The following is an 11455-nucleotide window of genomic DNA, read 5'->3' as shown; positions in this document are numbered from 1 at the left end:
CAGCTACAAGTCTCATCTGGTTGCTGCTGTAAAAATTCATCAAGGTAAAATTATAATTCATTAAGGCCGGAATTTATATTCCAATGGCAGAATTAATTATAATTAATTTAATTAATATCTTTCCGTTGGTTCTCGCGTATATAAATTGGAAGTTGTAGGCCGTTGGCCATTACAACCACGCGCCTCGTCTTTTCAAAAGTTGTCACGCCGATTTTATTCGCTATATTGTGGCTATATTTCTGAATTTATTTTATCCGAGGCCTTTGGCTGGAATAAAATAATTTTCCCGCGTAAATAACTAATTAAATAAATTATTCGATAACGTCAATATATTGATTGAGGCCGGAATTTATTCCAGTGGCTGAATTAATTCATAAATGAACTTTAATTTACTCGAATCCGTCAGTAAGATTCAAGACCTGAGTGACGCCAACTCTATGGCCGAATTTCTAGTCAATTCATAACGTAATTCTAGTCGCAATTTAATTACAAATTAATTTTAAGTTAATTAATTAAAATATTTAAACAAAATGAAGTCATAAAAGAACGATAGAATTTTGGTAAATTGTTATTGAGTAAAATGGAAAGAAACGGATTATTTTATTGTGAAGTAAATTAATGTATAAAAATAGTGGGAAAATTATTAGTGGAAAATTATAAGGAAAAATTAATTAATTAATACTTAATCTAAACAACAAATTAATTAATTAATACGTGTAAAATCAGTGAGTTAATTGAAATTAAGGAAGTGATAAATTGTAATCAGAATGAGTGAATGTGGGAAATTTATATTGGAATTTTAGTTGAATTAGAGTCATGAAATTTTGGGTGAAAAGATTGTAATGATATCGAAGGTACAAAAGGAAAACAGAGTTTTAAGTAGAATCAAGTGATGTTAATTGAAAGAAAATGTGTCTGTGATTCAGGTCCTGTGGACAAAATATAAGTTAGGTTTAAGATATGTCCGGTGGACACTAGAATTAAGGAAACGCGGGTTAACGTCCTGTGGACGGTTTTTTATCAAGGTGTATTGAGGTTAAAGGTTTAACGTCCGGTGGACGGTTTTTTTTCAAAGAGAGTGTGTGTGAGTGTGTTACGTCCGGGAGACGCTTAAAATACGTGTGTGTGTGTGAAAAACGTCCAGGGGACGATATTTAGTTTGTCATAAGAATATTAGTTTGTCATAAGCATAGTTTGTCATAAGGTTATTAATTGTTATTAAGGGAAAATAAATAATAAGCAAGGTGCTCATTTAATAAAATTGGAATTAAAGTCTTAAATAAATTTATTTCAGCCTGTTCACTATTCCTCTCCTCTCTCACAAAATATAAAATTTACAAACGACCCTGAGCATAAAAAAAAAATTACATTAACATCCGGTTCTAGAAGGCCGAGTCCATCTTCCAGTGGCGCCCTAATATTCGACTATAATACTTAGGTGCGACCAGACTTGGCAAGCTAATCACTCTGTCATAGTTAATAAAGGGATTTATTTGGGCAACGCGCTTGTGACAAATAGAAATGGGAGAGCACACATGTTTGTAATTAATACAACGCCCAAAGAAATAGAAGTAGCGGTGCCGGTCGTTACGCTGGAACCGTATACAGAGTTGAATTATTTTGACGCTTTTATTAAAGATGAAAATACTTATTATAATTGCAGTAAAAATACGGCTCGCGTTTCTGAGATAGGCGAAGATGCCGATCATGGTTCCTATCGCGGCGAAAATGCCGAAAACGTTAAAAGAGTCAGAATAATAAATTCTCAAAAGAATAAAAACGCCCGTGGTTTTCCGGTTGACGATGGGAGTGCTGTTTGGAATGATGACAGCAAGAAAGACGCAGGCGTTGCTCAAAATTTGGGAGAGTATAATTGCGGAAAAAGTACCGCGAGAGTAAGTAATAATTTTGAAACTTTAATAAATGGCGAACATGCCGTCGGAAAAGTAATGGTCGGAGGGAAATAATAATGAAAGTGTGAATGTCGGTGATAATTTGGGAGAATATAATTGCGGAAAAAGTACCGCGAGCGTAAGTAATAATTTTGGAACTTTAATTAATGGCGAACATGCCGTCGGAAAAGTAATGGTCGAAAGAAATAATAATGAAAGTGTGAATGTCGGTGATAATTTGAGAGAATATAATTGCGGAAAAAGTACCGCGAGAGCAAGTTATAATTTTGAAACTTTAATTAATGGCGAGCATGCCGTCGGAAAAGTAATTGTCGGGAGAAATAATAATAAATGTATGAATTTCGGTGATTATTTGGGAGAATATAATTGCGGAGAAGGTACAGCGGGAGCAAGCGATAATTTTGAAAGCGTAAATAATGGTGAACTTGCGTTCGGAGAAGTGAATGTCCGCAGAACCAATAATGAGCGTAGGGAGATCGGGTATGATTTTAAAAATGTCAATAATGAGAAAAATGCCGCCAGAGCTAACACAAACTTCCGGGACTCTTACGGTAACGAGGGTGCCTCCGGGGTAATAAAATCTTACAGGGACGAGTATTCAGACCTACTAGGAGAGAGTGAACAATTTAATCTGAAAGAGGAGCGGGTTGAAACCATTATGAAATTGTTGAGACATAATCATATGAATGAGGAAGAAAAAGACAGTATATTGAAACATGTCTGGGAACACCACAATAGTTATTTTCTCCCGGGAGACAAATTAAGTTGCACCAACGTACTGACGCACAAAATTAAAACTACGGACGATGTACCAGTGTTTACACGACAGTATCGATACCCTCAAACGTTAAGGGGTGAAATTAATCGACAAGCGAAGGTGTTGGAAGAACAGGGGATCATTGTACCGTCGGTATCACCGTACAACACAGCCGTGTAGATTGTCCCTAAAAAACCTGATTCGCAAGGTAATAAAAAATACCGGTTGGTGCTCGACTTCCGACCGTTAAATGAAAAAACCGTGGGTGATGCGCAGCCGTTACCCCTAATAACTGAGATTTTAGAACAACTAGGTGGGGCAATTTATTTCTCCACGTTGGATTTAAAGTCCGGCTATCACCAAGTCGAGGTAGACCCGGCAGACCGCCACAAAACTGCGTTCTCAACCGCATTCGGTCATTTCGAGTTTTCGCGAATGCCCTTTGGGCTCAAAACAGCACCCGCTACCTTCCAACGTATAATGAACATAGTTTCATCGGGACTACAGGGAGTCGAAGTATTTGTTTATCTAGACGATATTGTTGTATATGCAGGTTCGCTAGAAGAACATGCTTTGAAATTAGAACGAGTTATGAAGCGTCTTAAGGCAGCTAATTTGAAACTTCAACCAGATAAATGTGAATTCTTGCGGAGAGAAGTGATCTACTTAGGTCATATAATATCCGCCGACGGGGTACGGCCCGACCCGTCCAAAATAACGGCGGTAAAGAATTTCTCGCGACCACGAACTCAAAAAAATATTCGGCAATTTTTAGGATTAGCTGGTTACTATCGGCGTTTCATCCATCAATTTTCGCAAATTGCAAAACCTCTTACGAATTTATTAAAAAAGAATATGGCTTTTGAATGGGGCGACAGTCAACAAGTGGCGTTTGAGACATTACGTGACAAACTGTGCGAAGAACCAGTCCTCCAATACCCTGACCCGACTCAATCTTTTGTGGTGACGACTGACGCGTCCGGTATCGCTATTGCGGGGATTCTGAGTCAAGGACCCATTGGGAAAGACAGACCAGTCGAGTATACTTCTCGCGTTTTACACGAAAACGAACAGAAATATAGTACGTATGAAAAGGAAGCGCTGGCCATATTACATTCGGTATTGCGATTCCGACCCTACTTGTACGGGCGCCCCTTTAAGCTAGTAACGAATTATAAACCACTGGTCTGGATGCAAACCGCGAAAGACCCAACATCACGGTTAACTCGATGGAGGCTAAAGCTACAGGAATATCAATTCGAGATTGTATATAAGGCCGGGAAAACAAATGTTAACGCAGACGCATTGTCACGGACCCCCCCCCCCCCCCCATCCCTTCACCGACAGGTCGACCGAGCACAGTGAAACGGACGAAGACGAAATTACGGACAAACGCGAACCTCAAATATTGGTAAGAACGCGAGCCCAGGCTGCTAAAGCTAAGCCCGAATCGATCGAGCAACCACAACCCTCAAAATCCTATGAAATCCCAGTTGCCGCGCGAACGCGAAGTCGGAGTAGAAATACGCGCGAAGATTTTGACGGGGATAAGAAAAAGAAATTTGTAGACCTGGATGAAATGAAAACCGTAGAATTAATGAAGTTGGATCAACCCCAACGCTATTCAAGAAAAATCGTACCCGGGATCTTGGAGAACACATGGTTCCACTGGGAAAACGATGATCAGCACGACGGGGACGACACAGAAGAAGAAGGTTCAAATGAATCAGAGCTGGGGAAAGAGAATGAGGAAACGTTAGATTTGAAAAAGAATCGGTCGGGTATACCACGACGGGTGGTGGAAACTCGGGATCATATTTACATGCAAAGAAACAATTATCTTTATTTTATAAACGAAGAAGGTGAGCCGTGTGACGAGGGGTCAAGAAGAATGAACGAACGGTCGTCGTTGCCTCGTTTTAAAAATCTGCAAGCTAAAAGTATAACCTTGGTACGGATTGGAAAACGCCACCATGTCACGGTAGTGTTAAACTCGCAAAAGGTTCTCAGTTGGGAATGGATACGAAGAGCCCTAACGAATACGTTAGAAAAATTGAAGTTACGAGCAATAAGTATAGCTAAGTCACGAACAATAAACGGGAAAACCTGGAATCAAGTGTCAGCAATACTACACGGTTGCTTCGTGGGGACCGGGACCACCCTAATTATATGTCTCGGTATGGTCGAATACGTAGACCGCAATGAACGCAAGGGAATCCTTGAAGCCCATGCCTCGGCTATCGGAGGACATAAGGGTATCACCAAGACTTATAATCGTGTTTGGCTACGTTATTACCGGGAGGATATGAAGGTGGATATACAAAAGTTCATCCAAAACTGCTTGTCATGTCAGTTGTCTAAAGTAAGGCGTGTTAAAACCAAACATCCATGCAAATAACTGATACTCCGGAAAGTGCATTCGATAAGGTCGCGATAGATATCGTCGGTCCACTTACAAGGACAAAAAATGGTAACATATATATTCTCACCGCTCAAGACTTGTTAACGAAATTGGTGATTGCAGTCCTGTTAAGAAAAACGACGTCGGAACAAATTGCTAAGGCTTTCACAAAACGTGTAATTTGCGTATACGGGCCACCTAAATCAATCCTCATCGACCAAAGTGCAAACCTTATAAGTCAACTGATGCGAGAGTTTGTGAAAATATTTAAAATTAAAAGATACCGTACCACTGCATTCCATCCACAGTTAAACGGATCCCTAGAGCGTTCTCATCATTCTCTAGTTGAATACTTCAAGCGATTCGCGAATCAGGAAGAAGAATGGGATGAGTGGTTAGAACTAGCCACCTTCTCATATAATACTAGCGTTCACGAGGGAACTCGTTATCAACCCTTCCAACTTGTATACGGACGAGCCGCCCGATTACCATCCAGTAAAGCTAAAAAAGGCCCAGCACCCACGTATGAAGATTTTATTACGGAATTAACGATACGAATCCATGAGGTTCAAGCATTGGCCCGCGAAAACTTAGTTCTAGCGAAAGAAAGATCAAAACAATATTACGACCGCGATATAACTACCGTTTCATTCCATCCTGGTGATCATGTGTTCTTGTTAAGGGGGCACAAAAAGGGCAAGTTACATCTGCCCTATGATGGACCATACGAAGTAATGGAGATTATGCCTGATGGTAACGTTAAGTTGAAAATAGACCGTAAGGTTCAAATAATTCATCCTAACCGGTTAGCGTACTCCCACATACAGCCCCTCGACGAAGAAAGCGATAGTAGCGAGGACGAATAAAAAAGAGAATACAGTATAACAAGAAGACTCGAACCACACACAGTAACAATAATAACCATTTTCCCTCACCCTCCTTGTCTCTACTTTTCCTTCCTTTTCGAAAAGGGATTAGCAAATTCATTAACGGTGGTCATAACGATCGTTGCAGCACCAATGTCGCAGAGCCGTGAACAATCGCCTGGGCGAATGACGTCTTCTCCGACTCTAACCATTGGAACCGGGTCACACGCTCACGTTCAAGTGCCACGATTTATTCAATATGCGTGTGAACAACGTCGACTTAAGACCTTCACCGGCTGGGCGGGTCCTTCAATGTTACCGCGAGATCTGGCCGCCGCAGGGTTCTTTTATATTGGCGTCGAAGATCAAGTAGTGTTATGAGTGCGGAGTGCAAATTGGCCGATGAGATGGGAGCGAGGACCCAGTAGTCAGCCATCGACGCTGGCAGCCTGATTGTCGGTTTGTTCAGACCCTACCTATCGTCGACATAACACTAATCCCGGTCCCGTCCCATACTGTAATCGGACCACCTGGAGGGGGTAGTTCTCTCATAGACGGGAATTATTTTGTTGTTCCCGATTCTTCAGTCGAACAGCCCCCAACCAAGGTTCCACAGTTTCTGAAACTCGGAAACCTTAACTTAGCAAAGCCGAGGGGCCCCATGTACCCCGAGTGTGTGAGCTATGAAAAAAGACTCGAAAGTTTTCGCGACTGGCCTAGCACTAACCTCCAGTCTAAGGAACGGTTAGCGAAGGCCGGATTCTTATACACTAATTGTAATGATCAGACCTTGTTTTTCCACTGTGGCGGGGGCCTGAAATATTGGATAAGGTAAGATGACCCGTGGGTCGAGCATGCGAAATGGCTTAACAAGTGTTATTGGTTATGGGCAATGAAAGGTCAGGCATCCATTGATCGCGTGCAAGAACAAATGGGCGCATTAGTAACCTGGAAAGACTCTGAGCCATCAGAGCAAGTACTTAGCGAGTCTGAATGCGAACGCGAACTTGAAACTTGTCACGAAGGGGGAAGCGACGCGGAAACGGTCATCGAATCAGCATGGGAGGCTGAAGATTAAAATCGGTGTAAAATATGTTTATGTGAGGAATTGGGAATAGTGTTCCCACCATGTGGTCACCTGTTAGCGTGTACTAAGTGCGCCCCTAGCCTAACTCGTTGCGCCGTTTGCCGAGAAAATATTGTCCTAGTGGCCCGCGCTATAATCTCGTAATCAACGTAAGTAAATCCTCAGAAAAAAAGGGGGAAGGTGACGCATAATAAAAATAAGACCAATAATTAAAAAAAAAAAAAATAATAAAATAAATCAATAAATATACACTTATCAAAAAAATTAACGGAACAAGAAAATTTTATAGATTTTTTAGTGATTTTTTGAAGGCTGTATTTTCGTGAAAAATGATCGTATCGAAAAAATTAAAAAAGCAAATTGAAGCTTGAAATCTCTAATTTAAAGATTCCAGCAAAACATTTTTTCGAACCACGGTTTTTGCGAAATCATAAGAAAAAGGTCAAGACAAAATTTTTCTAAATTTTTTGGTTTTGTTTTTTAGGTCTACGGGGCCGGGAAAAATTTTTTCAAAAGAACGAATTCGTGGATCGTTTAGGAAATTTATTTAGCTACAATTTGCTTTTTTTTGTTTCTCTGTACGACAATTTTCTGCTGAGATATCAGCCTTCAAATGAAAAAGGATCTTTTTGACTTTGATTATTGATATCTCAGCAAGTAATGGTCACACAGTAATTTAAAGGGCAGTTTAATAAACTTGAATAGATTCCCTACAAGCTCCATTTTCGATTTTTTCAAAAAAAAATTTTTATTCATCCTTGATATCCATTTGAAAATCCCACAAAAAATGGCCATTTTCTGGTTTTTTAGTCAACTCATCGCTACTCTGCAAATATTGATAAAAAAAATAATGTTGCCAGGTAATTTTACAGCTCAATGTACCCCTAAAAACCATGAAAATTTTCAGATTGATCCATTGAACCGTTTGTCCGGACCGATTGCTCAAAGTTTTACAAAACAATTAAAGGAACAAGTTTTGTTCCTTAATGTGTGTAATCATTACCAAAATGAAAAAATTAATTTTTTTTTTATTTTCTTTTATTTTTGCGTTAGTTATTCAGTACATGTAAGGTAAAGAGGAAAAAAAAAAATTTTCCAAAAAACGAGACCAAACAAGAATTTTTTTACATGTTTTTTTTTATGTTTTATTCGGGGGGTTATTTTTTTTTTCGTTTTTCGGAAAAAATTTTTTTTCGTGAACAAAATTGTGAACAAAATAACCTGTAAATTTCACAGCTATTTTATATTTTAAAAGTATTTCTTTTAATATTTATGATGTTTCAATCGTACCTGTAATCCTATAATTATATCTGATCTTGCCATCGTAATAGTAATTACAATTATGATCTCATACTAATTAAATTTTCTATACTTTGTTTATGTGAAGGTTAGTTTGATACATTACCTATATAATGTTTTGTCAAATCAACTATCTGAAGTTTGCTATCGAAAATAGTCGTTGTTTTTTTTAACCCTGACTCTAAAAAAACGAGCCTAATTTCATGTCATGACTATACACTAACATGTATCACAAGATATGTATCTATGTAACTTTTTATATAGATTAATTGGAAAATCTACCTTCCATTTCGGCTGCCGAATGGCTTTTTTTTCTTCCTTTCATTTATTTACTCTGCTCTCCAAAAAAATGAGGGGGAGAAGAAACCCGGGATGTAGAAAGAGTTCCCCATATCTGCACTCGCACATAGCACTAAGAGCGGTCGTACAAACAAATGGCCCGTTACGTGAAAAATCATGATCTATTTACAAAAGGAAAATGGCCGCATACCAGAATAAGTCAACGGGTGCGTATCGTAAAAATATGGTCTGGGACAACCCCCACCAATCATGCATCGTGATAGACGTTCAAGGGTTTGAGGATGACTAGGGGCAACTGGTGCCAAAGGAAATCGCTGTACTCGACATCGGACGAGCAAATCAGGAACATTGGATGGTCGACTATCCGTGTTCGTTATACAATATAAGTTATAAAACTCGCCGGCGTAGTATCGTGAAAACAGCTCTGCATGGGATGGTCTGGGAAACCAGGGGCATGGACCTCGAGCTGACTTATCGGCGCCTGCATCACCTGATTAGAATATCGACACAAGTTTTCGGATTTGGTACCGAAGTTTCCAAATTTTTAACCGACATTACTGGAGTGCAGGTAAATGACTTATCGCGCAAAATGCCTCCCATGGGGCAGTTACCGTGTGCGGAGAAATATTGTTTCTTCCATGGTAAGGAACTGGGTAAGAGGTATCATTGTGCTTTGAATAATGTGCATCGAGCAAGGAAATGGTTGATTAAGGAATCACCGGGGTATCTCAACAGCGAATACGACGTTCCTCGTTCGTTACGCGTAGAAGACAATACCTATGTGGCCATGGGCCCGGGAACGGAATTGATGCGCCCCAGGGGTCCTTCTTCCCTCCCTCTGTTACCCAGTTCGTCCGATACCTCGGGTATAGTGGAGGAGTTCCAAGAAGAAGCAACTTCACTCTTAGGTCGGGAGCCGCCATCGCCCTGAGAATCAGAATACGAAGATCTACGGGGTGCTGTTGGTGTTCTCAACGTCTCCAATTAAAATAGAAGGTTCATTCATAAGCTACGTCGGTCGGCAAGTATTCGAGGATGGCAAGCCATGTTCACCCTTTGGTTCACGCTGCTGCTGAGTCCGGTGGGAGCACTCATTGGCTATGATTGTGGAGGACCCGGTCTAAATGTCACCACCCTATCATTACTAAACGATGGTGAATGCAACATCCCGGAACCTAAGGTAAATACAACTCAGTTACGTATCCAATTACATCAATTGAGTGAATATACGAGTACTAGAGTTATTTAATGTAAGATAAACATAAAACGAACTATCACTCATTGCGGGTTTCATAGTTATAGTTCGATATAATTCCTCATCGTCCCATAGCATAACTTTGGCGGGAGGAATCGAAACTAACGGGGGATGCGACGGGGTAACTTATGCAGACCCCTACGGAGTGTGGAACAACGTGCAGGGATATGCAACAATCGAACTGAGGGATTACTATGCCCAAGTGGACTTGGAAAAAAATCTAGTGCTCTTACGATCGGGGGTTGTATGTCCACTAGCCGATGGCAGTTGTTCTGATATTGACGCGGGAAACACGTTTTGGTCACCCTTGCCTACCGACGGCTGCGTGGTTGAACGATACCCAGTCTTGTATGACGGCTCCGCCTCGAAAATAATCGATGAAGGTAACCATAATAAAGAGACCAAAGAAGTGTACACTGTGGTAAGTCGGGACGTTACATTCGCGTTCCTACGAAAAGGGCATCAAACGCTGTGTGGGTACCAGCTCATACGAACAGAGCATTCGCAGCTATTCGTTATAGAATACACCGAGGTAAACGTTTTCCCCAGAAAAAAAGCCGCCATCAGCAAAAACGCTGATCTTATGGCATACGTAAATTCGAAATTCGTATACGTTGAACGTCATATTAAAACCAAGGTAGATCACCTCTACCGCGATATTTTGAAGCATAAGTGCGATTTGGAAGTGCAAATATGAAAGAACTCCCTGATGCACGCCACACAAACTCCCGACGAATTCGCGTACTATTTAATGAAGGGGCCGAGATATATGGGCGTGGTAGCTGGAGAAGTTATTCATCTAATTAAGTGAGTACCGGTAAATGTACGGGTGCGAACCACAGATGAATGCTACCAACAATTACCGGTGTCTAAGGACAAAGACTCCAGTGTATTCCTAACTCTTCGAACTCACATCCTACTAAACTCTGGTACCCAAATTAATTGCAATTCGATATTGCCCACTATGTATATGCTGGCTGATTCTTGGTATACTTTCACCCCAAAACTGACAGCTATCGCCGCGCTTGATAATCTGAAGCCTGCAACGACGGCAACTTGGTCGTACGTTAACCCCAGCTCACTGGCGACTAGCGGAATTTATAGTTACGAAGACTTGAAAAATTTGCGGTCTAGCATAATGTTTCCTGCCGAACGACCCACCGTATTAAATACGTTAACCCGTACTATCACGGGCCAACCATCCCAACGTCAGGGGGCTAACTTTGTTAATTTGCTCAACGAAGATGCCTTGACGAAGATTGCAGAAGGAGCTTGGGTAAAAATATGGGGATCATTTCTAACTTTTGGTACTGCTAGCGCCGGAATAATCGGGTTATTGTTAATTATTCGTTTCGTCAAACTAGCCGTGGATACGGTAATCCATGGCTATGCCCTCCATTCGATATACGGGTGGTTCATTCACTTAGTCGGAGCGGTGTGGAGTTCGGTGACACACTTGCTCATTCATTTGGGAACAAGAAAGCCCGCTCTGGAGGAGAAACCATCGGGATCATCACCCACCGCCCCCACGACGGTTGATAACACAGGAGACACTGAACCTACAAGACTCAAACCAC

At 40.9% G+C, this 11455-nt stretch overlaps 1 pseudogene; it reads left to right on the top strand.

The window, feature by feature from the left end:
* Positions 1 to 6090: 6090 nt before the first annotated feature.
* On the top strand, positions 6091 to 7168 carry LOC130672629 (baculoviral IAP repeat-containing protein 3-like; annotated as a pseudogene).
* The last annotated feature ends 4287 nt before the right edge of the window (positions 7169 to 11455 follow it).

This window comes from Microplitis mediator, chromosome 1, assembly GCF_029852145.1.
Source record: "Microplitis mediator isolate UGA2020A chromosome 1, iyMicMedi2.1, whole genome shotgun sequence".
Classification (NCBI taxonomy): Eukaryota; Metazoa; Arthropoda; class Insecta; order Hymenoptera; family Braconidae; genus Microplitis; species Microplitis mediator.
This window is presented reverse-complemented; position numbering and strand designations above follow the sequence as displayed.